Below are 25,317 nucleotides of genomic sequence, written 5' to 3'. Positions count from 1 at the left end.
AGCAGGTACATTAATTTAGTGACACATACTCCTGTCTCTATTCCTTGGTTTTCTCCACCACCACCACAGGGTAACTAGCTGTGGATGCCACTTCTTCCAGCCTGCAAGGTTAAAAAAAAATACCCTCAGAAATCCCTTTATTTCCACAGATGGGCTGAGATCCCCAAGGCTCCAGAGAGCCACGTCTTTGCATGTTGGTGAGAAGGTGGAAAAACTCTGCCAGCAGTTCCTTTGTGTTTCTGGGGAGCTGCAGGCCTCCTGCAGGTCTGGAAGAAGTATTATTGCTCTGGCACTGTGATTACAAGCTGCACAAAGCTGCAATATTGCAAGTGATGAGTGGGAGCAGGAGGAGATCACAGCTCTTTTTTGGAGGAGATGGAGGGATGTAATGTTTCAAATGGGACCAATAAACTGAGACATCCCCCCTTAGAGCCTGTTTCTTCAACACTGCTCACAGCCTCCCCCAGCCTTATAACAAGACAACTGATTGAATAAGAGAATACAAATTGTTCAAGTAAATATCCTGAAACAAGTTTAATTCTTACCTTTCTCACAGAACCCACGAGCAGTTGGCTAAGCAAGATAGTTTTATCCTACAAGATTAAGACATTTAGCGAGTTAAAAAAAAATAATTACAGAAAATCCACACTACCCTGAGCCTGTGCCTCTGCTGAGAACCATGCAGAGCTCCTTTCCTTCAGCTGCAAGCATCCTGTTCCCCATTCTTATCATTATTCATGAAATTAGGATTCCTTTCTGTAAGAACATTACCCAAAGCAACTTTACTACTGTATTAGAGCTTTGCTTCTGCCAGTCCCTGCACCTGTCTCCTGACGGCCTCTCTCCAGAAAAGCATTTCTGTATATCCTTCTGTGGCCAAGGGAACATCTTCTTTGTGGCTTCCTGAGAACACTTCACACACTGGGATTCACCAGTGCACTGTCAAATCAGGGCCTGCCACTTATCTGTCCAATTAACAACACTGGGCTCCTTAATTACAAGCAAACCCAGGCAGATATTCTATGCCACTTGTTGAAGAAATTTTGTATGTTCTGTGACAACAGTTATCAACATTTTCTTAAAATGTATACATGTATATATATATATATATATATACACACACACATAAATTATTAAAATCTCCTTCTGTTTTCATTATGGGGCCATTTTCTGGCCCCATAATATCAGAGGTTACAGTTTACAGGATCAAGGCTACATGGGTGTCATCCTGAACTTGTATTAGAGAGGGATGTTCAAGAGACAGGTCCACTCTTCACAGTCATCTTAAATAAAATGCAAGCAACTTCCTCAGGATGGCACAGGAAGCACCCCCTGTTAATTTACATTTTATCAGAGATTTCAATTATGCTGGCCACTGAAGCATGCAGGATTTGCCTGTTTCTTGCTGCTGCCTCTGCAAATGGGCAGAGCCAAAGCTGTGTGTTCCCATGATCCCAACAGCCAAGTTTTCAGGGTGTGCAAAATGCTTGGTCTCCCTCTGCATGCCCTGGCATTGAGTTGATTTGCTTTCTCTGCCAGAGTGGATGGAATCCTCTCCTTTAGACCACTCATTTTTCCATGTGACCTGTGAACAATCACCTGCTGTACAAAGCCATGCTACCTTTAGAAAGGCCAGAAATTCCTCAGAGTGCTGACCAAAGTGAAGCATTCCTATTTGCCTCTTTTGAAACACATCTAAGCATAATTTGCTTACAGAGAAAACCCAGCCCTCCTCTACATGCACCTCAAATACCCAAATAAAATACTTCCTCCCCAGTGAGGTTTTTTACTGAAAATAATCTGTAAGTCTCATTTTCACTTCTCTAAACTGAAAAGACCAGAGAGGGTAGAAGCACTGACATTTACATAACCAGAGTATCAACAAGCTAACAATGCATTAATCACAACTATCTCTGACCTTTGCCATGCTTGGAAAGAGGTCACTGTGATGCCAAGAGCAGACACCACTTCCCTTTTCACCTGCTGAAACACCTCTACATCGAGAAAACACCAACCAACACCCCCACCAGAGCCCAGCCCTGGGGTGATTTTCAGCCAGCTTTTTGTCACCTCCTTAATCCAGAACCTGGCTTCTTGACAGTGGGCAATGAGAGCCTAAGTGCTCCCAGAGAGCTCTCCTAGCAAGGGTCCTTCCTTAGCCAAAAATCTGACGACGGTGTGATGCCTTTACCTGTCCACATCCCTGACACCAGCCACTTTTCTCATTGATTGAGCACTACTCTGGCAAGACTGAACCAGGGGCAAGCAGCTCTGATCTGTGTACAGTGGGCACTGCAATAAGGCTTAGTAAAAAGCAGGAGGTGTTAAATAAGTTTGGTGCAATATTTTATTCCCCAAACCTATTAATGAGCCACGGTTAAAGCTTGAGACATTCTCTGGAGCAAAACTGATGAACCAAGGCAGGTTCAGTGGCTTGAAGCTGTGTAGACATGAGGGCATCACACAATGTGCTACAGACAGCAGACTCTTGTTGGGAGGCTGTGGTTATTCCTAAAATCTCAGGTAAAGGCTAAAATTAGGAGTGACTGATGAAAATTAATTGCCCTTGCTCCACAGTCATAAACAGCTCTCACTTGCTCAAGGCAAAGACTGGGTGAATATAGCAGCACTGGTCTGCTAAAGCTCAGCACCACACAAATTCCTTTTAGACCCTTTGAAAGTGGCTCAAGACTCAGCAGGAGGAAGGGAAAAGTGTATTTGATGGCTGGGGCACAGAGACTGGTGGGAAGCCGCATGCCCTACTGCTGAGCAATTCCATCAGTGCTACCACTGCAATAAAATTGGAAGCACAGCAGTAAGAATGAGCTGAGATTTGTGTCTGTAGCAAGTGAAAAGCTTTGCCTGAAGAAGAAGAAGATTGGTTCCAATGTAAAGGGAGACCCTATTTTGTAGAATTGCAGGTCTTGGCTTTTTGCCCCACTTCAACTGGCCTCCCTCTGTGCTGCTCTCAGCACATGCCTCCGTGCTTGGCTGTTATCAACCCTGTAAAGCTGCTAGGAACCCATTCACGTGGGAAATGGTAAAAACACATCATCATTCTCACCAAAATTTAGAACTTGAGGTAGACCCAAACCAAAACACAAATACACAAGTCCAAATAAGAGTGTTAGGGGGAAAAAAAAATATATATATATCCAGCCAAACCTACAGGGCAAAGTTCTCACTATAACCAGATCCACACCTATCAAATAATGAGCTATTTTACTGAAAGTTTAGATTTTGTATTTTCATGATCCCATAAAAGAAGAGGAGAAAAGCAGACTGTGGAGCCTCAGCACTGAGGGACAGCCTGGGAGAAGTCACCTTCACTCACCAGGCCAGATACCTCCAAGGAGAGGGAAAGTTTTGACATCTTTTGAAGGATAGATCATACTGCAGATATGACCTTCCTATTCACAGTAGAAAGCAGGCCAAGACAGACCTTTGGTCCCCTGAGGTTTTCCTGCATAATAATGAAAATGAAGGATTTTTACTCAAACAGGGTTTGTGTAAGGCTTTGTCTGTAGACAGCCAAAGGGTTTTACTTATTCAGTCAGAAAGCATCATTCACCCAGGCTAGTTTGGACACTGAGTTTTTATCAAATTACAAGTACTCCTTTCAGAAATAAATTTATTTCAGCTATCCTGCCCAAAAATATGGCATCAGTTCTCAAACAACCTCTATTTGATATTTATGGTTGGACCACTGCAACTTGCTTATTCTAAATCCTAGTTTAATGAAAACTGCCAGTAACTCCCAAGATACAGCTGACAAAGTGATGAGCAGCACTTCTCTCCACAACAGCAACAAAGAATTTTGCCAAGTTGGGAACTTCAAGGGCGGGGTTTTAACACAAGTATTTGGCCAGGATTAAAGGCCAAGGTCTTTCTCACACACCTTCAAGTCAGGAGGTTGAAGATTCCCACCCATCCTGCTCAAAGAGGGTGTCTGTGCGTCACATGGGCAGGTTGTATATTTTAAAAGCCAGGGTCCCTTTTATTCTTAGATAATGAAATTTGTTTCTTTGGACTAGTTATTATTAAAACCAGTTCTCTATAGAATTGATGCAGGGCTGGAGACAATTTCAGGAAAAGCACAGCATTCATAGAAAGGGCATGGGCTGTAAAGCAGCCTCCGGCACCATGTTATCTTCTCATCAAATCTATAAACCAAGGGACTTTACTTTAGAAAATAGTTCTTTGAGAAAGGGTTACACCTCAGGAAACTCAGCTGTGTCACTCAGAAAGTTCCACGTTGGTTTCAGAGTGGATTTTGTGCAGGAATCCTGCTGTTTTGCACAAAAAAGGTCCCATTAGGAAAAACATACAAAAAGCTCCTAACAATACCAAGCATTTAGTCTTTTACTATTTCTGAAGGGAGAGGTTTCTTGTTCCTGCTAATCAGCTTTCCTCCCTGTCCCAAAACTCAGCTGATCCCAGCTCTTGGCTGTGTAGGAATGCTGCTGAGCATGGCTGTAATGTCAGCCACAGGTACTGACAAACTGCAAGACACTGCTGGGGCTTCACTGTCCTTCCAGGCAGAGAAAACCTGTGGGTCTCTAGAGCTACTGGGAAGTTTCCCAGTCACATGAGCTTCCCATCTGGAAAACTGCACTCAACAGAAATAACCTCTGGGAAATAATTGTGGAATGTATTTTATTGGAGTCACTTTAATCTTAACATCAAAATGACCTGATGGAGTAAAAGAGCTACAGTAAATTGAAATCACTGTGAGTTTTACCTTTGCAAAACCTCTTCATTTTCATCTTTCTTTGCCTTCCTCCAGGGCAAAAGAGAAGGTCAACATCTACGATTTTCTTCAAGGAGAGAAATTCTTTTCTCAGCCCTCTCTTGATGCAATCACATTGCCAAAGCCACAGGTTAAATGAGTTCAGTGACCTGTCTAATCACAAGGTATAACTTACAGACGATGCGACCGCTTCACACTGCATCCATAAATACAGAACCTGATTCCTCTCTGCCACCATGGCAAATACTGTTTTCTGTCTCTTCTGAAATTGGTAGATCCTCTGAGCCCCATGGGGGCAGCAGCCAGTACTCCTCCCAAACCCTGTGCAAAGGTGTCCCTTTGGGTCTGTGGGCAGGTACAAGCCAAATGCCCCACACCAGCTCTGTCACTGCAGCCCAGAATTCCTGGCTTAGCCCTAATAACTTTTTCAAAGTGACCACACGTGCCACTTTCTCACAGTGTAAAAAGGACTTCCCATGATAAAAGAAGGAAGTGACAACACAAAACAGGTGAGACTTGAACATGATGCAGCCTCCAGTCCAGAAAGCCCCAGCTGGCCAAGAACATGGAGAGCATACAGTACACACACCTTGCTTCTCCCACCACTTCTGAGCACAGCATCAGGTGTGGAAGAAGGGTGGAAAAAAAGAACAAAGGTGGGGAAAAACAGTTATTTTGGGAAGCACAGCTTGCATTTTACCACAGTCATCCAGCAGCACACGCTGCTCACTGGGAACAGATTTGCCAGGAGACAGCTGAGCCAGCTCCTGAACACTGCCTTTAATTTCTGAAGTGGCCCTCATGAGCCTGAACAGCTGTACAGTTAATTCTTCTACATAAACCATTCCCACGTCCATGCACATGATGCTGCCGTGGCTTTGGAGGTGAGAAGCTGCCTGTGGTTTATTTCTGTCCCTCGAGGGGCACACTCAGTGCAGGCAAAGAGAGCATCCAGCACATCCAGTGTGGGCAAGGGACACTGGACTCAGGCTGCAAACAGCTCCCAGACACCCCAAGGCTGGACTGCTTGGAACCACAGCTGTGGAGAATGTTCTCTTTAAATGCTTTCAAAAGGCATGGTTCCCCTCAGCACTGAAATCCAGCATACAACAGCTCTGGGCTTCATCCAGAGGAGTCCAGCCAGAATATGTATTTCTGCCAGTGTGCTCGCAGCTGGGACGGAATCCTTATCCATGAAAAGCATTTTTGGCTTCCTTCTGGCCTTTGGGAAAGGACCATCTCACAGTGCCTCTGCAGTCAGGGAGCACTGGCAGAGGCAGGCACATCTTTCTGCCCTTTGGCTCACAGCAAGGCAGATCAAGGGACTCAAAACCTCTGACAGAGGTTGTGTAGTCTGTGGCTGCCAGAACTGGAGTCAAAGGCAGCCTTTCACTTGTCAAATTAGATCTCCCTACAATGCTATCAAGCATTATGGCTCCTGAAGAAAGAATAGAGGTGTAGTGACGTGCACAGACCCATTCTGTTGGTTTTCACATAGAAATGGCAGACAAGACAGATTTCTTAATTCCCATTCTTTTAAACCATTCTGGAGACCAGAATAAAGCTCTACCCCTCTGTGGCAGCAGCTCTCTGGCCACGGGGAGAAATAGATAACTTCCCCAGGCATCATCCTGGAAGTCTGTGAGAAGATCAGAGAAAAGAATGATAAACAATTCTTATCTTCACTTGCTGCACCTGTTGTTGTGAACACGTGGAATGTGTTATGGAGATTTGTTTACCAAAGGGTGGTTTCTTAATTAGCCAATAGTGATGGTGTTTGGACTGGAGGACCAATTGGGTCCACCTACATTCTAACTGTCTATAACAGAAATGGGTTTCTTAATTAAGATAGACTGATCAGCCTTCTGAAGTACATGGAGTCTATGCTAATTATTACCCCACCAGGGCCCGTTGTGACAATGCCCCTCTTTTAAAGGACAAGCACACAACCTTAATGATTTCCCAGATGCAGCCCTCTGGTGATGTACACCTTGCTTGGGAGCTCTCCTGCTGCAGTGAATGTCCTGTTGAACCACCCACAAACAATACCTCCTTAAACAGCCATAAGGTTACCAAAACAAAGTCTACAAAGCAAATGCAACACCAGAATTATGACTGGCCCAAATGGGTTTAACCTACTCAAAAGCAATAGTCTGTAATTGTATCACTCCTCAGTAATTACACTCCAGTAAGAACATGCCACCAGCTCCATCCTCTGCCCCAGCTTTCCCCCCTCACCTCCCCAGGTGCAGCAGGATTAGGAAATGCCACACAGCCCCTGCTCTCCCCATGTCCAGCCAACCTGGTGCTGGGCCAGCCCACGTTTCCATCCTCTGTGTCCACCCTCAGCCTGCTTCCCTTCCTCACCCATGGAGTAAAGTAAATAACTCTTACAATCAGTTTACTACAAAAACAGACTGTACTCATTCCTTATCTTGATCTTTGGAAATGCATCTGTCTGCCATCTCCAAAGAGCAAAGTCATCTTCAAAGAGCTCAGCCCCAGGCGGATTTTGGGCATGTGTTGGGGGTTGAGTTTTGGGTTGTTTTTTTTTTTTTCCTGTTCTTTCCTGTGGAAACCTGGAAAATTTTTTCCTATTGAGTTGCTAATAGGAACTGAGGCCTGAGATTGGTGGGGAAGGAGAACTCTTGGTTTTTGGGAGTTGCTCTCAGGGGGCAGGGGCGGAGATACCAGGAAATTCAGGCTGGGGAAAGGGATTGAGGACAGTTCTCTGTTGGCCCTGGAGGGGAGACAGGCTGTGGGCATTGTGGAGAGGATTTGACACCACTGCAAGACTCCATCCCTGCTGCCTTCTCCTACCCCCACCGTGACCCAGCAGAGAACCTTCCTTCTGCTGCTGGGCCCCTCATTCCCCTGCCCTGCCAGGACACCCCGCAGGTTACAACTATTTGCCGTGGAGTTTTGCAACATTCTTGTTCACTACCCAGGGATTTCTGCTCATACCTGCCATATCCAGCCTGCTGCTTCCGAGACTCTTGTTAGGGGCACCGAGATCGGCTGCCCCCGGGGGTTTGTGAGGCGAAGCCTCTCCTCCATCCCTCCTTGTCTGTGCCAAGCCGCCATTGCCGCGTGAGGGGGACGCGGCCGAGCCCGCGCCGCAGCGCCCCCTGCAGGAGCGCGGGGAAATCACCACACCCACCCTGCCCAGCCGTGAGCCAGCAGCGCCCCTGCTGGCCGGGCCCGGAACTGCACCCGAGGGGAAAGCGCTGCAGCCGAAAGAGGCCAGGACTGGGTTTGTGCTTCTCTTTTTTGTTAATGCCATAATTGTTGTTGTTTGTTTGCTTTATTACACATATTAATAAAGAACCGCTATTCCTATTCCCCTATCTTTGCCTGAGAGCCCCTGAATGTCAAGATTCTAATAATTTGGAGGGAGGGGGTTTACATTCTCCAAGGGAGGCTTTTTCTGTCTTCCCTAGCAGACGCCTATCTTGTAAACCAGGACAGCATGGAAAATGCCATGTCAGACATGGAGAGCTACAAAGAGCAGCGAAGTCCAGGGCACAGACAGGTAACTTGCACGTAAGTCAGGAAATATCAAGCTTAGCTGCCTCTTACGTGAAATAATAAATATTGGAAAGAAGTGTGCTTGTTTGACCCAACGTCATTTTGCAGTTGATTTAAGAGCACTAAATTGAATTTGAAAATGCTATTATGAGAAAGGTTAAAAAAATAAATAAATTTGAGTAGATATAGCCTTAGGGGCTATTTTAATTTTCTCTGGGCCAGCTTGCTCACTCCTCAGAGTCAATAGAGATCAAAAGAATAATTTATAAGCTTTAATGAGAATATTGATTTTAAAGGTTCATTCTATTCATGTGAGCAGGGAGGGGGGTGACGGGGAAAGGAGCACTGCAGGCTGTGGCCAGAGCCTTGTTGAAGGCTGTAAACCTTCCTGGGACACAGAGAGCCCATGCTGGGATGGGGAAGGTGCTCGATGCAGCACAGAGCCTGCTCCCAGCAAAGATAGGCATCAGTGTTTCCAAACAACTCACCACCTAATTTGTACTTATGTAAAAGAGCCGTCCCACAACACAAATCATCGAGCAATTAACATGCAACGCTTCAGCACAACTCTCCGGGTCTTGTTGCTGAACTATCTTCAATGCCATTAATGAGAACTAATTAAATCAATCAAGGACCCGCTGTACTCAAACACGACTGCAGCTTCTGAAGCGCTATCAGATCAGGAGTGTTTTCTCAGGCACTGTAAGTATCAAGATGTACATTTATCATGCTGTCCTTCCAGCATACATCTGCTCTCACTGCTGTGTGTTTCATTTATCATATGTTGTCACTGTCCCTACCCCCAATACATCTAGGTGTCAATTAATTCTTCCCCGTGCAGCTCGAGTGCATCGCACGGAATAATCTCCGTCTTAATATCCATCCACGAGCTGTCCTTGCCTGGGAGCAGCAGCACTCAGCCACGTCCCCCAGATTACGTGGCTGTGACCTCTCTGTTTCTTTACTGCAAGTTATTAAACACTCAAACCACCTCCACACACTGGGGTAATTTTCAGGGGAAGCAGTGGAGGTTTGGGTTTCTTTCTCCCTCTCTTCCCCCAGGCTTGACAGGATATTTGCAATGCAATTTACCAAAATAAACTTTCCCGAGAAGAGTTTCCAGGAAAACCCCTCAAGTGGATAATTGCTGTGGACCTTCAAAATGGTTTTTATAATTGATGAACATTCAAATAACAGATTCATCTCCACATTTGCAGTACCAGGCAATGGCATTTCTGCTGTACCAGTAGCCCATGTGCCTCCTGTTCTATTACCATGAGCATGCAGGGGAAGGAAAGTCTTTTTCTAAACAGGAGAATCATCTCTCATTACATTATAACATTTGGTCTCTATTTATGTTTCTGCTCTGTCTGGCTAACTCTCCTTTTTATTTACAAATCAGTTATATTAATGTGCTTTAATTTCAATGCTGGTTGTTTATTTTAGAGATGAATCAGTTGGCAAAGGGAAGAAACCCTGCCTGAACAGAAAGCGGCACCAGCTCCAACACCATATACACACTTGTCCTTATTCAATAGCAGACTTAAAATTAGTGGAGTTTTGACTTCAGAGACATACCTTGTAGCATTTTTAATGTTTTTGTTATAAAAATACTGACTTGCAGGTCAGAGAAGGAGCAGATAACTAATGCAGCGTTAATTTCACGCCAGCCCTTGGCCATGGAAGTGCATCCCCTGTGCAATCACCATGGAGAAGAGAGGTGGGGCAAAGTCCCTGCACATTTCCCAGACAGAAGGACATGGAGGGAACACATGCATGGAAGCAGAGACCCTGGGAAGGGCCACACTGAGAATCTGTGTGGAATCCCAGTCCAAACGTAAAACAGTTACAAAAAGAACACCTCATTAGAGGTAACAGCAGTGAGTCACAAGCCAGAACTTTCTGCAAGGGGTGTAAATGCCCAGATGAATTTGTAGGTGGCTTTATCCCAGCTCTGCATCCACACAAGGAGTAAAACACATATTAAAAACCCTTATGGCTTGATTTCTCCAAACCCAGCACTCTGGGAAAAAAAGTCACAGTAATGCTCCAAATAAATTGCCTCTGTGCTGGCATGAGACAGACACAGGCTGAACAGGGGATCAGGTCTTATCCCTCTGTGCAAAAGGCTTTCAGAGCCTCATCAGAACACAGCCAAGAGTAATAATTTGGGTCATTACTATTAATTATTATAGCTGTACTCAGGCTCCCAGCAGAGATGAATGCCTGGGGATCCCTTTTCACCCATCGTCCAGCTGTAGAAAGACCCAAGAGAGGAAATCAAAGTTTTCTATGGCAGAAGAGATGACAGCATATCATTAGGCATCACCATACAGGAAAGCAAGCAGCATTTTCAGTCTCTGTGACCTCTCTGGGTACAAAAAATGATGGGGTTTTTTCTTTCTTTCCTCCATACCCCACTTCTTCCACCACTGAACACACAAAGTTAAAGGTGCTGCAGAAGAGACAAGCATAGCATTTCCCGCTTTAGCATAGATACTCACAGAACAGCAGCCAAGCCTGGCCTAGGAAAACATTCAGGAGAACAGATCATGAAGCAGAAAATCTCCAAAAAGAGGTAGAAGCACCAATACATTGGCAGTATTTGCTTATTCTGGTTTTTGCATACTGGCATTCTCCTTCCCCCATCTGAAAAAATTAACTTTTTGCCAATCTCAGGTTTTCTATTATTGAGAGTCCTATGGGAACCAAAGCCTCACTTCTTGTGGTGATGACCACAGAGACCTGACATCCAAAAACCAAGTTCCCTGTAGTGCTACATCTCACAGAGAAACTTCAGTCATGATCTCAACACAAAGTTTGCTCATCTAATACATCCCTGCATCTCTGTGCTCTGCTGCAGCAATTTTAAGGCTGTGGCAGACTTGTTCATCAAATAAATACATTTGACTGCACAGGTCTCTCCAACCTCAGAGAGGTTTAATGAAATTCTTCCCTTAGAGGAAGGAGTTTGATTACATTCTTGGTTTAATCCTTCTAATATCATTTAGTTGAGTAAACTTATGTGGCTAAAAGGATTCTGTCAGTTGAAGGGATTTCATCAGGTGCATACACATAATTCTAGTGACAAAATGATTTTTTGTCAACAAAACACTGGCTCATGTACAGAGGTTTGTTTAGCAGTGAGCAAGTATACGGTAAAGGCAGGAATAAGATCATGAAGATTATGCTATTATAAAGAGACAAGAAGGAGAGGGAAATTATCTTTTTAGTGCCAGACTGTGGGAAGTAGTTTACATGAAAGGAAAAGGAGTTTACAAGGCAGCCATCAGCTTCCTATGGGCCTTCACCCTTGGCATAAATCAAATCACCGAGGCAAAGCCAGGGTCATATTACATGGGGGTTTCACTTCCTACTCCACTTTTGATCCTGCAGTCAGTTGATCTCTTTAATGTGTTAATTACAGCTCCTCTGGTCTTTATCCAGCATTTTTTCTGTTTATTGATGCGTCTGGCACCAAAAACATGTGAATAAGGCAATGGAATTCTTTCGCCTTTTATGTAGCATCACATCTTCATCTAGCTGGCTTTGAAAAAGCACCAGCAGCTGAACCTTAGCCTCAAGTCTGAAAACCTGTGGATATTGCAAGTAAAGCCCCCCTGGGCTGAGTGTCTGGGGCCCAGCAGCCAGAGAATCATAGAATGGTTTGGATTGGAAGGGACCTTTAAAGGCCCTCCAGTCCAGCCCCCTTCCAATAAGCAGGAACACCTTCCACTAGAGCAGGTTGGACAGAGCCCTGTGCAGCCTGGCCTGGAGTGTTTCCAGGGATAGGGCACCTAACAGAAAACAGGCTGAGGTCTGTGGCCAGGACAGGCCACACAGGGCAGGGAGCTGGGTGCTGCATCAAGTAATTCAGAAGTAGAGGGAAAAGAAGAAAAAGCAGGGAGGGAGGACACAGGTGCTCAGTTCTAAGGAAGTGGAGATGCAAGGGGCAACAAGGAGCAAGGAAATGAGTTTCTTACAGCAAAAATGGAGTTCACACACAAAAAAAACCCCAAAAAACAACAACAAAAAAACCCCCCACCCAAACAAAACAAAAAAACCCCACACAAAAGTTCACAGCAGAGAACAGAGCTATTAAACATCACCTGTCCTCAGAGATGCTGGCAGGCAGAGGAAGGAGGAAATCTCAGAGCAGATTTATTTATTTGTTTGGTGGAAGTGCTTTTCATTTCCCAGCCGTGCAGGAGCAGCAGAGGAACCTCCAGCTGGGAGGAGGCTGGGCAGTGCATGTCAGTGTTTGCACACCCACAGAAGGGTGAAGCAGCTTCTCTTGAGCCTTCAGGGTGCTACAGAAACATTTCCCTTTCCTGATCCTAGAGGTCAGCACCAAGGAACAAGGGAGAGGGTTCCAGAGCTCTGTGGTAAAGTCTTATTTGCAACATGAAAGGACAAACAGGAGGTTTCTGCAGGGAAAAGAGGAGCTGAGATTTGTCCACCTCCTGCTGAGGCTTCCTGTGTCCCCTTGCCATTTCCTCCCATGCCTCCCAGTGCCACACAGCAGTTCTAACTCACTGACCCATCTCTTCCAGCACACCCTCTCTTCAAGCAACTGTGTAAATCTCTTCACTGGTACAATAATTCTGAAGCTTTTGTACAGCCTTTGAGCTGTACTTGGGAGTTTGCAAGGGAAGCTGAAGTCTGAGAGGAGGAGCTTAACCAAAAAGCCCTTGTTTGCACATCTGGGTAAGTATTGTCTAGGAGAGAAATTAAATTAGTTGCCTCCTCCTCCCTCCACAGCAGCACTGCAGCTGAAGCAGTAATGAAGAAAAATCTCACAAACTAGCCACTGGCAACCAGAATCATTTGTCTGCTATCGATCCACAGTGTGATTTAATGGGGTGGAAAAGCAGGCACAGGTCCCTCTCTAGGTTAGGGAAATCTCACCTCATCCTTCAAGGTTCTGCTGGCCCTATCCTGCTTTCATGCCACCCTTGTGCATCCCCAGCTCAAGCCCTAAACGTGCTTTTCCTGTCCAGGTGCCTTGAGAGGGTGGCTACACCTGGAGAGCCAGAAGCGCTCACAAGAGAGGAAAATCCTCAGGATTTGTGAGAAGGGGAGATTGTTCAGTTCTCTGCTCAGTTGCTGAACCCAAGAGCCTGCAGATTTAATCTGAGTCTGCCACAAAACAGGAAGAGATGCAGAATTCATCGAGCAATTTTTGCAGACTCTCACACCCAAACATTTACTTTGGAATAGGGTTTGCTCTCACTCTGCTTGCTCACATTTGCATCTCTACACCAATAATTGAAAGCTGCAGCCTCACCACAAAACAACCTTGAAATTTATGACTAGTGTCATAAACAGAAACTTCAAAATTAAAACCCAAGACCCTCCCTCCCATCAGTTTTTCCATCCCCAAGCCCAGCTCTGACTAAATCATGCAAAAGCCATAAAAAGGAGCCACACACACTAACCCATAAATCCCAGCTGTCCTGTCTCCCCAGCTTAATGCCAAGTGATAAAGATGCCCCAGAGTTTATGTGGCTGACACTGCCCCCCTCCTCCCCCTTTTGTTGATTGTATTCATAAATAAAACCACAAATGATCTCATTTGAGTCCCTTAACCAGCAAAAGCAGGAGCTGGGAGCCACAGCCAGTCTAGCTGGAATGACTCACAGAGGTTTTTGATTGAAGCTGACTATTAGTGGATACAATTAAGATGCCACTTCTGTTTAAAGATTAATTGGCCATGCAGTGACAAATTGTGGATGCTTATTGCTGCCATGCTGAGGCAGGTGATCAGGGAATGAAGTTGTAATTGCAGCACCTCTTGTTTGGCTCCTGCTGGAGCACAGAACGCGAGGTTCAGTTTAACAAACAATTTGCCACACGGCTCATCCCTGCTGGGTGGGAAAGCAAGGCTTGCTGGTGAGGCTTCCTTTGAGTTCTACTCCTTTTTAAACCTGGTATAAGCAAAACTGGCCCTTGCTTTAACCTTTGTACCAAAGCAGAAAGGAAAAGGAGAAGCCCAAGAGTATTGCTGACACTGTATTTGTATCTTGGACTTCATCCAGAGGTGATAAAAAAAAGAAACTGGAAAAGTATGATAAGATGATTAAAAAAAAAACAAAAACAAAAACAAACTGGAAAAGTGTTTTACATACTGGAAAGTATCATCATCCTTTTGATACTTCTTCGGTCTTTCTGAGCTTGTCTGGAGAAACCAGAGCACAGCTAGGCTGGCATGTTGGAGCAGCAAATGCCAATGTGGGCAAGTGGGGACTCTATACACAGCCACAGTTGCTCTGCTGCTTCAGGAGATTCAAGTTATAGCCCCTGGATGATCTTGAAGCCAATTATTCTCTTTTTCCCTCCAAGGGAGGGAGGGAGCAATTGAAGCTGCAGCTCCTCAGCAGTTGGCTTCCACCCTGCTGCAAGGGAAGGAGCGCAGTGATGCTCTGAAGGGCTCAGGGAGCTGGTATTTAAAGGACTCAAAAAATGATTAGAACCAGAGATCTCCTGGATCAGACTCACAGAGCAGAGCTTCCTTAGCTTTGTTTACCTCTCTTTGCATACAACTACTGGCTCCAAGTTTCTAGTACAAATTTGGATTCTCCAACAAGGCTAATTCCATGGAGGAGATACAGCCAGGCCTTACAAACCCTTCCTGTTTCACTGCTGTTAGTGATTCATAACCACACAAGTAACTTCTTTAAACCCCCAAATCTCAGGGATTTAATTGTGTTGTTTAAGGCTAAACATGCATTTACATGTTTTGAAATCTCAGAGCAATGCAGGACCAGCTGCTCTTGTTACTTCAGGATGTAGACATTGGTATCACCTTTTTTGTCTAAGGAAGGACAAAGAAAGTTGTTCTCTAATTGCCAGTCTGACCTAGAAAATGAGGGCATCAGCTGCACAGAGAGGACCCTCTGATCATCAGTTTATAAGTGGCTCAGTTTTTCCTCCTCACAAACATACAGGAATCATAGAAATCAGAGAACACACTGGAATGTTCAGTAGTTTGAAACTGCAGAGGCTCTGATGGAAACCTTATAGAAAAGAAAAAATTAGAAAAATAGTATCTTCTGTTTTGCTTTTGTTTTTTTCTCTAAGTACTGTTGGTCATGGTCTGCAGAGAAGACAGTTTCTTGCCTACAAGCATTATATGGGACCCAGCATCAGCTGGATCCTGCTCTTCACCCCTTATCAACCTCGGAAAAGCCCCAAGGCAGTCAACAGCACAATTGGATGGTACTTCAGGCAGCTGCAAATCAAAGGAGTGAAAAACTCATCCACTTACAATTCAGTGTTTGTATAGAGGCAAGAGCTGTGCTCTGACAAAGCAGGAAGCAGAGAAGCACAAATGCTTTGCAATTTGTGTGTGAGCAGTGCTGGGTACTCTTTTTAAGGGAATGATCTGGACTTTGAGAATGCTCCTCTCCAACATCTCCCAGGCAGCAGCCAGCCTGGCCTTACTGCAGAGCTTTCCCTTGCCCAAAGGTCTTGCAAGACACCAAGCAGTGGCCCAGATTTGGTGGTATCCATTACAGGGCAAGCATTCTGAGGCAACTTGATGTCTCCTTATCAACTCTTATTAAAAAGCCACTATTGCACATGGCTATAAGGTTTCATTTATTGCCCTGTTGTTACAAAAAACACTTACTTTTTAAAACTTATTCTTAAGCATCTATTTGGCCTCTCACAGGTGATAATTAACACACCTGATTTTTTTTTTAGAAAAATTATCCACAGGTTCCTGTTTAAAGGAGCAGAGATTCAACAGCAAGGCAACGTTTGGATCCATCCCAGTGCATATATTGAATGTAAAGCTTTGGGTGTGAAGGCTGCACCTTGAGGCAGCCACAGAGCTCAAGCCCTGAGCACAAAGGGTACTGCAGAAGAGGTTTCTGGAGTTATTTAGCAGCTGGACAAGGAAAGGAATAGCAGGTGCTTGGTTTGTAACCCCTGCCTGGCCCCTGGCAGCAAGACCTGCTCCCTGGGCAAAGCTTGGGAGCTGTGAGTTGAGGTCAGCAGAAGGGGACAGACATAGCAATTCATAATGTCTCCTTCAGGCTGCCCCAGACACCTAATTCAGGTGCAGGTTACAAGAAAAAGAGGCCTCTGTGTCCCAAAAGGCACCCATCTCTGATACCCCAAGCTGGCCAGAGACAGACACTGCAAATATCCTTCCTTTCTGACACAGGTGGGTCATGTTCAGCTCCAATGTACAGCCGGGGAGGGAAATCAGGCAGAGCAAGGTCGAACAGCTCACCTTGCAAATGCTTGCATGAATACTTAATCTCTCTCCTGTGAGCACTCTCACCAGCTTCAATACAACTGCGGATCTTTAATCAAGGAGAGAAAAGATCTTTAACCCACTGCCTGCCTCCAAGGGGCCTTGGGGGTGGGAGGAGAGAGCACAGCCCTCTACCTGAGCCACCCCCACCTGCAGCTCAACTCCAGCACCAACCCCAACATCACCACTGTGAAAAACGCCAATCACCTGTTTTTAAAAGCTTAACACAAGCTAAAAGCTTAACACTTTTATGGTTATAAAAATAGTAATATAGCTAGAGTAATAAAAATTTGGACAATTAGGATTAGGACAATATGAGACAATAAAAACAAAGAGTTGCAAACAGTCAGGGTACCTCTTTCTGGGCAAAATAAGCCCGAAAAAGGAAACACAGAGAATTAACCCTTAAAAGCAATAGCATATTCATATATCTCATCCATGATGCATGAATTCCATTCAAACACAGGATTCTGTCTGGGCAGTGTCAGCTTCTTCCTCTTAATCCTGACAGCATCTTCAGGGCTGAGCGAGGCAGGAAGAACTCAATAAGAGAGCAACAAATTCTTTATCTCTGAAAGATTTAGGTGTCCTGGGGCTGCTATCTCAGTGCAAGCCCTCTCTTAAAGAAAGTATCTTACATAGCATAGTTTCTATTTTAACATTATGTTATAACCTAAAACTATATTTAACACACTACTTAAGAAAAATAATACAGCATAACTTTCTAACATAACACATTTAATATCAATTTCAATATTTGCCAAAAGCCAATCATAAAATACGCATTTTTCACAACCACCACAATGGTTTTAGCCACACAAAGCCCTGGCAAAGCTGAGTCTTTCTACTTTTCACACACAGAAGGTTGCAATCACATTTCCTGGCAAACCACTCCTATTCTCCCAAGCCCCAGACACAGCAGTTAATGTTCTCTAGTTCAATAAACCATCAATTGTACCACCACAGAGGGAAAAACTCTTAAAAAAATCCCCTCTTAACAACCTCACACAATAAAAAGCAAAAAAAACCCAACAACAACAACAAAAAAACCCACTTACCCCTTCAGGCTTGCTCCCTGCAACATGGGTGAGTTTTCAGGCTTTGCAGAGATGCCAAATGTCTCCCACCCAGGGAAAAACTCACAGGTACCCCAACCTGAGGCCACTGCAGATTGGGCAATCCTAAATCCATTCCCACCACCAGCTTCCCCCTAGCTTGGGCCAGCTACTGAGTGATTCAGGATCCCCTCCTTTTCTTCTTCCTCCTCCTCCTCCTCATCAGTTGGTGGGAGCAGACACTTGTGCAGCTCTGGGAGGTGCAGCCCCAAACCAGCCATTGCTTCTGGAAGCAGCAGGTGACCTCTTTAAGGATACCCACCTGTGCTGCCCCTTCAAGACACAGACTGAGCTTCCAAAAGAATCACTGAAAATGGTATTTGTGCCCTACTTAGAGCTGAGGAAAGGCAATTCCTAAGTCAAGCTGCTCGAGTTTCATCATCACATGGAAACACAAGGCCCGCTGAATCATAATCCACGGGTTTTATCTTCTTGGGGCAGGAGACAAAGTTATATCGAAAATGTTGTTTACAGACATCTCTATTTGGAAACAAATGCTTAAGTTACTGCACTAAATTATGTCAGCTAAACGGGATGGAAATCAGATCATTTAAAAGCAGACAGCTCTCCTGTATTGTTTCAGCAAAATAATCTCTTTTGCATAGCCAGCCAAGGGGCTCATTTTTGAGGAAAACAAACACATCTTTTACGATTATGGCCATTCGAAGCTGTTTCTTGTACTCTAAATTGACACACATGAAGGATCAATGGCGTTTTCAGATGATGATTTAATTAAAAACTCCTCCTTTCCTCAAGATGAGAGCTGCAAAACCTCTCTGAATGGCTGATGGATGATTTGCTATTACCTTGCCTGCTTTCTTTTTAATATTTTTTTCAGAATTTTAATTGCTGCCATTTGAGGATTATTGATTACCTGTAATTGCTCCTTTTCTCAGGCATCTCCCTAGTTATCTGCAGCTAAGTGATCTCTGCAAAAGACAAAAGCAGAGTACTTCAGAACCTAATGGTTTTCATTAGCTGTTAATGAACACTGATAGGGTGACAGCTGGACGCTGCAGTGGCCTGAACTTTGAAAGTGGATGAGACTGAAAATTCCTTTTCCTTAAGAAAAAACACTAAAAGCACCAAATCTCGTTTTTATCCACCAGTCACATTAAACAGAAACTAGACCAATGAAGTCTTTACAGCACGGGACACTCCTGAGTGCAAAGAAAAATCCCCCTCTGCCTTCCAGAGCAGGCACTCCCCTCAGACCGATGTCATTCCCACAGGCACAGAGGGATCCAGGGACAGCCAGCAGATCCAGAGGAACTGGACTAAAGGGGATTCTATTTTTTAAGCTCCTAATTCTGTCTGCTCTGATCAGGCCATTAGACAAAGAGGTTTGCTCAATTTGCCAGCGCTCAGCTCACAAACTGCCGAGAGTTCAGACTTGGTTCTGGATTCTGCAGGAGCTGGAGATACAGAGTTGTTTCCTCCACCTTTGTCTTATTTACAATCCAAATTCCATGGAAATATTTAAAACATGCAGCAGAACCACCCAGTGCAAAGCTCATTTTCCTCCTTAGGACTTTTTCTTGGCATTCCAAATACATTTAAAAGCTCGAACATTTCAAAATAACAGGGTCAAAAATGCTGTTCCACAGGGAGCATCAAGTGCAATGAGCATGAAGCTGCCCTTTGCTGCAGGTTTAAGGTAATGCTTTCAGTTTAGTCTGAGAATTATGATCTCAAATTACAGCAAATGATCCTGTTAGAGTTGATCTGATAATTCTGGTGTAACTTGGTAGCAGATAGCATGATTAAACAAAAAAACCCCACCCTGCATCATTAATTTCAGAGCAATTATTTTTAGAAACTGATCATCAGCTAAGTGGGAGCTCATTACCAGATTTTGTCTAGAAATAAGTTTTCAGTAGTGAGTGCCTGCCCACAAGACTTAAATAACAAAAAACTATGAAACGTGGTGGTAGAAATTTAAGAATTTTTTTCCTTAATTTTTTTTTCCCAGTACTGACACTGACCTGCAACCCAGTGGGGAAGACAACCCTACACTCAGCTCTGCCCTCGCCCCAGCACTGCAACCAGGTACCCCTGTGCTGTGGGAAATCCCTCTCATCCACAGACTGCAGGAGCATCCCTGTGCCCTGGGAAAACAGGAGATAAGGAGCTGGAGCAGTTGGAGGTTGGAGAAGCTTTGGCCCTTGGTCATGGTTTGACACTGGCCCAACGCCAGGCACCCACAAAAGCTGTTCACTCACCTTGCCCTGCCACAGCTGGGCAGTGGAGAGGGGAAAAAAATCAACAAAGGGTTCATGAGTTGAGATAAGGACCAGGAGAAAACACTTCAAGGGCAAAACAGGCTCAATTTAAGTTGCAAAGTGGATTTATTACTAACAGAATCAGAGGAGGATATGAGAAGTAAAATAAGTCCTTTGAACACTTTCTCCCCTCCTCAGCCCCTCTTACCTTCCCACTGACAGCACAGTAGAACAGGGCATGGGGATTTTGGCCAGTTCATCACTGAGATTTTCTTCCCCTGCTCTGGGAGAGGATTCCTTCCCCTGTAAGGCTCTGGGCTCCCTCCCACAGGAGAAAGCTCTCTGTGAACTTCCCCAGTGTGGGCCCTCTCATGAGCAGCACCAAACCTCACCTGCTGCGAGTCCCTTCCATGAGCACACAGTGCCCCAAAACTGCTGCAATGTGAGTCCCTTCCATGGGCACACAGTCCCCCCAAAACTGCTGCAATGTGAGTCCCTTCCATGAGCACACAGTCCCCCCAAAACTGCTGCAATGTGAGTCCCTTCCATGGGCACAGAGTCCCCCCAAAACTGCTGCAATGTGAGTCCCTTCCATGGGCACAGAGTTCCCCCAAAACTGCTGCAATGTGAGTCCCTTCCATGGCCACAATCCTCCCAAAACTGCTGCAATGTGAGTCCCTTCCATGGGCACACAGTCCTCCCAAAACTGCTGCAATGTGAGTCCCTTCCATGGGCACACAGTCCCCCCAAAACTGCTGCAATGTGAGTCCCTTCCATGGGCACACAGTCCCCCCAAAACTGCTGCAATGTGAGTCCCTTCCATGGGCACACAGTGCCCCAAAACTGCTGCAATGTGAGTCCCTTCCATGGGCACACAGTCCCCCCAAACTGCTGCAATGTGAGTCCCTTCCATGGGCACACAGTCCCCCCAAACTGCTCACACATGGGTCTCTTCCCATGGGGTGCAGTCCTCCAAGGACAGGCTGCTCCAGCCTGGAAGCTGGGCCCCCTCTCTCCCACTGGATCACAGCTTCCTCCAGGCACCCACCTGCTCTGGCATGGGCACCTCCTCCATGGGCTGCAGGTGGATCTCTGCATCCCCATGGATCCTCACAGGCTGTGGGTGGATCTCTGCATCCCCCATGGATCCTCATGGGCTGATGGTGGATCTCTGCATCCCCCATGGATCCCCATGGGCTGATGGTGGATCTCTGCATCCCCCATGGATCCCCATGGGCTGCAGGGACTCAGCTGCTTCACCATGGCCTTCACCAAGGTCTTCACCATGGCCTTCACCATGGCCTTCACCATGCCTCACGATGCTTCACCATAGTCTCACCACCTCCTGCAGAAGAATCTCAGCTCTGGCACCTGGAGCCCCTCCTGCCCCTCCTTCTCCAGTGACCTCAGTGTCTCCATGTTGTTTCCCTCACATATTCCATCTCCTCCTCTTCTCTGACTAGAAGAAAAACTGTGTGCCCTTTGTTTTGATTTTCTTCTCAAATATGTAATCACAGAGGCATTGCCAACCTCTCTACTTGGCCCAGGCTTGGCCAGCAGCCTGTCCATCTTCACAACTATCAGGGATTGGTGATGCTGGACAAAGTGGGAAGCCTCCAGCAGCTTCTCACAGGAGCCACCCTTGTGGCCCCCCCTACTCCCAAAAACCAGGCCCTGCAAAACCAATGCACCCCTGCACCCTTGCAGTGGGCTTGCACGTGAAAAGCACCAATCACTTAAAATTTTAAAAGCTTTATAGTAATAAAATTTAAAAGTTTTACAGTTATAAAAATAGTAATATAATTAGAGTAATAAAAATTTGGACAATTAGGATTTAGGACAATATGAGACAATAGAAACAAAGAGTTACAGACAGTCCGGGTACCTTTTTCTGGGCAAAATAAGCCTGAAAAAGGACACACTTTAACAGAAGATTAACTCTTAAAAGCAACAGCCTGTTACATATTCATACACCTCATCCATGATGCATGAATTCCATTCAAACACAGGATTCTGTCTGGTCAGTGTCAGCTTCTTCCTCTGAATCCTGACAGCGTCTTCATGACTGAGCGAGGCAGGAAGAAGTTCATTTCTTCTGATAATGGAGCAATAAATTCTTTCTCTCTGAAAGATTTAGGTGTCCTGGGGCTGCTATCTGGTATGAGTGCCTCATTCCTCTCTTTAAAAAGTATCTTACACAGCATAGTTTCTATTTTAACATTATGTTATAACCTAAAACTATATTTAACACACTACATAAGAAAATTAATACAGCATAACCTTCTAACATAACACATATAATATTAATTTGAATATTTGTGAAAAGCCAATCATAAAATACGCATTTTTTTAACATTGCAGATCCAGCAAAACTTCCCGTGGCACAACCACATGGCAGACCACTTGTAAAGGATATTGCTGGAAATGCAAAAAAGGAAGTGCAACAGGCAGCAAAGGGACATATGAAGGGAATCTTGGATATCTAATCCAGTTGGAAAGGACAGCTTGGGTTGGCAGCTAATTGGGAGCCATGGGAAAAGCTTTCCCAGCTGCAGGCAGCAAGCAGCTCAGGGAGAAAGGAGCTACAGGTTTTCTGCAAGAAAAAGCTGACTCTTAAATTGAGTATAGTACTGATGGTAAATGCATTTCATCACCAAATTATAGATCTATAAAAAAGTACAACAGAGAAAAAGAAAAAAGAAAGTAAGTACGTGTCAAGCTTTCTGGGCCTTTTTTCACTTTTCTAGGGAAAATTTTATTCTGGTACATTGGCAGATAGAGCACAGGTGGGAATGTTTTCACCTAAATAATTGCCAGTAGGCTGAAGCAATTAATTCTTTTTTATTTTTTTTCAAATAAAAAAGATATTAAATACTGAGACTTATTTAGTAAAAATGATGGCCAGGACAATGGTTTTGTTTTGTAACAATGTGATTTTTTTTAATACTCATGAAAATAACTCTTATAGTTCTACATTCTGAAGAAGAGTTATTTATTCTGTAGAAAAAGATAAAGATTAACCATTAAATTTCTGGGGTGACCTTCATTATTAAATCTCTGCTCTGCAGAGAGCAGCAGACACTCTTAGGGCACGTGCTGGCAATTTCAGCTGCCTTTACTCTTCAGTGCTTCAGTCCCACAAAGCAAGACTGACATCAAAATCAGGGAAAAAAGATGATGAAAGGAATTAAGAGATTCTTCTGGGTACAGAAATCAACTTAAAAAGCTGGACCCTCCAGTCAGAGTGAGTTATGCATTTAACAACTGTGGTGACTTAAAGAATTAAGTGGGGACAGATTTTTTCTTATTTTCACAAAAAATCAACATTTGGAAAGCAGAGGAAAATGTGGCATAGAAATAGAGAGGCAAAGAGCAGGGTTGGAAGGAAGGAACAGAGGATTTCACAGTGGACCCCTTCTCAAAGGCTCACTATAAATATTATCCCTGTCCAGCTGGAGGAAGTTTCTTGCGGTGCTTTGGCAAATAATCTTTTTTTCTTCTTGTCATCAAAATATATTTTAAAGGACATTTTGTTCATGTGATTCCAACTCAAAAGTTTGGCTTGAACCCTCCTTCTTTGGAAGGCAATCAAATTGTATTTTTGCCTTCAGTCAGGCCAGTGCTGGGCTGATGGGGAAGTGGATGGACAGTGATTAGGGGCATTGTGCACACCTGTGTATTGACAGCAGAGAAGATGAAAGTCACTCCTGTGACTGCTGTTAGGGACTTAGGGAAACCTGAGATGGTCCCACAAGTTGGGACAGAGAGGGACTTCACATTATCTCATGTGCCCAAATTAAGAGGAAGTCACAGAGTGGTTGTTGTGGGGGTCTTCTCCCAAGTGACAGGAAATGGCTTCAAGTTGCACCAGGGGATCTTTAGATTGGATGACAGGAAAAATTTCTTCACTGAAATGGTTGTTAAGCATTGGGAAGGAGTGGAGTCACCAGCCCTGGAGGTATTTAAAAGCCACTTAGACGTTGTGCCTGGGGCCATGAGTTAGTGGGCCATGCTGGACTCCAAGATCTTGGGTTTCCAACCCAAACAATTCTGAGATTGTCTAAGTAAGAAGAGCGATGCAGAGCACTTCCACTGGAAAGCTGGCTGTACTAGACAGGCATCTGTATTTGATTCATAAATTCAGATGATGTGAACATGAAACCTGTCCCTGGTGTAACACAGTTAAGGCAAGGGCACAAGTCTGACAACCTGACCAAGCAATGTGGAAGCACATTCACTGCTAACTGAAGGAATACATCAAGCCTTGGATGCTTCACCAATATCCTGGAAGAAAATCACCTTGTGGGATAGGAGAGCAGCCACTAGGTGGGATAACAGCCTAGCAGGGAGATGCATGCACCTAGCCTTGGGCCAACATCACTCACAGGAGTCCCACAAATAAAAGCCCTGAGCTCTGTGGCAAACCTGCCTCGGCCAGGGAGCAGCTTTAGGAGACCTCAACATGTCTTGCAATATTCATATATGTCCTCTGTTCCTGCTCTGTTCACATGCAAATGTTTTTATAGCTGTACTATTGCATAGTCCTATAATTGAACTTGCCACATTTTCAAACACCCTAGCAGGGCTGTTTCAGAGCTCAAGAAGAAACTCTAATACTATAGTAAAAGAAATGGACAAAGCTCTTGAAATCAAACAATCTGGCTTCATTTGCATCAGAACAAATCTGACCTGTAGATTTTTCTCCTATGTTTTATGGAGTAAGAAAAAAAAAAAGTGATAGTCTCGCTTTGATATTTACAACACTCCTTTTATGCATCCTTAATGGCATTGTTTATAAAAAATGCATTAACTATTCTGTTTTGCTTCAGGCAGGGGGGATCCTTTACAGGATAGGCAGCTCAATTTGGACCTTAACAATGACAATGTGCCACGAATAAATGTATCTGGGAGACAAACTCCCAAGCAAAGATGTAAGAGCAGGAGCCTGGCCTTTGCACATGAATATTCTTAAGGAGGAAGGAAGAGGGTTTTTTTCCTCCTTACAGTTTAAAGTAGATCAGAAACCTCCCAAAAGAGCAGGAGAGAAGCCAGCTGCTAAGTAGGGCATGTAGTGACAGGGCAAAAGGGAACGGCTTCAACTATCAGAGGGCAGGGTCAGATTAAATGTTAGGAAGAAAATCTTCCCTCTGAAGGTGGTGAAGCCCTGGTACAAATTGTCCAGAGAAGCTGTGGCTGCCCCATCCCTGGAAATATTCAAGGCCAGGCTGGATGGGGCTTGGAGCAACCTGGTCTAGTGAAAAGTACCCCTGCTCATGGCAGGGGGGTTGGAACGGGATGGTCCTTAAGGTCCATTCCAAACCATTCTGTGATTCTGTGACATAGATAAAATAAGGCTTAATAAAAACCCACCATCTTACACAAGATGTATGTTTTGGGTTTTCCTTTCCCAGATTTTTATATATGGAATTGTTGCATTCC

At 44.7% G+C, this 25,317-nt stretch overlaps 1 long non-coding RNA gene across 2 annotated transcripts in view; it reads right to left on the bottom strand.

Moving 5' to 3' along the window:
• Positions 1-545: 545 nt before the first annotated feature.
• The window catches only part of LOC143693635 (uncharacterized), a 47,672-nt gene continuing 22,900 nt past the window's right edge, over positions 546-25,317 (bottom strand). The window contains exon 5 of one of the 2 annotated variants that reach the window (XR_013181551.1): positions 546-593. This is a non-coding gene — a long non-coding RNA (uncharacterized LOC143693635). Of the gene's footprint in view, positions 594-21,670; positions 22,003-25,317 lie in introns of those variants that run through there. The other variant, XR_013181550.1, reaches the window with a different exon arrangement.

Source organism: Agelaius phoeniceus, chromosome 3 (assembly GCF_051311805.1).
Source record: "Agelaius phoeniceus isolate bAgePho1 chromosome 3, bAgePho1.hap1, whole genome shotgun sequence".
NCBI lineage: Eukaryota > Metazoa > Chordata > Aves > Passeriformes > Icteridae > Agelaius > Agelaius phoeniceus.
The sequence above is the reverse complement of the archived record's forward strand: the minus strand, read 5'-3'. Positions and strand labels throughout refer to the sequence as shown.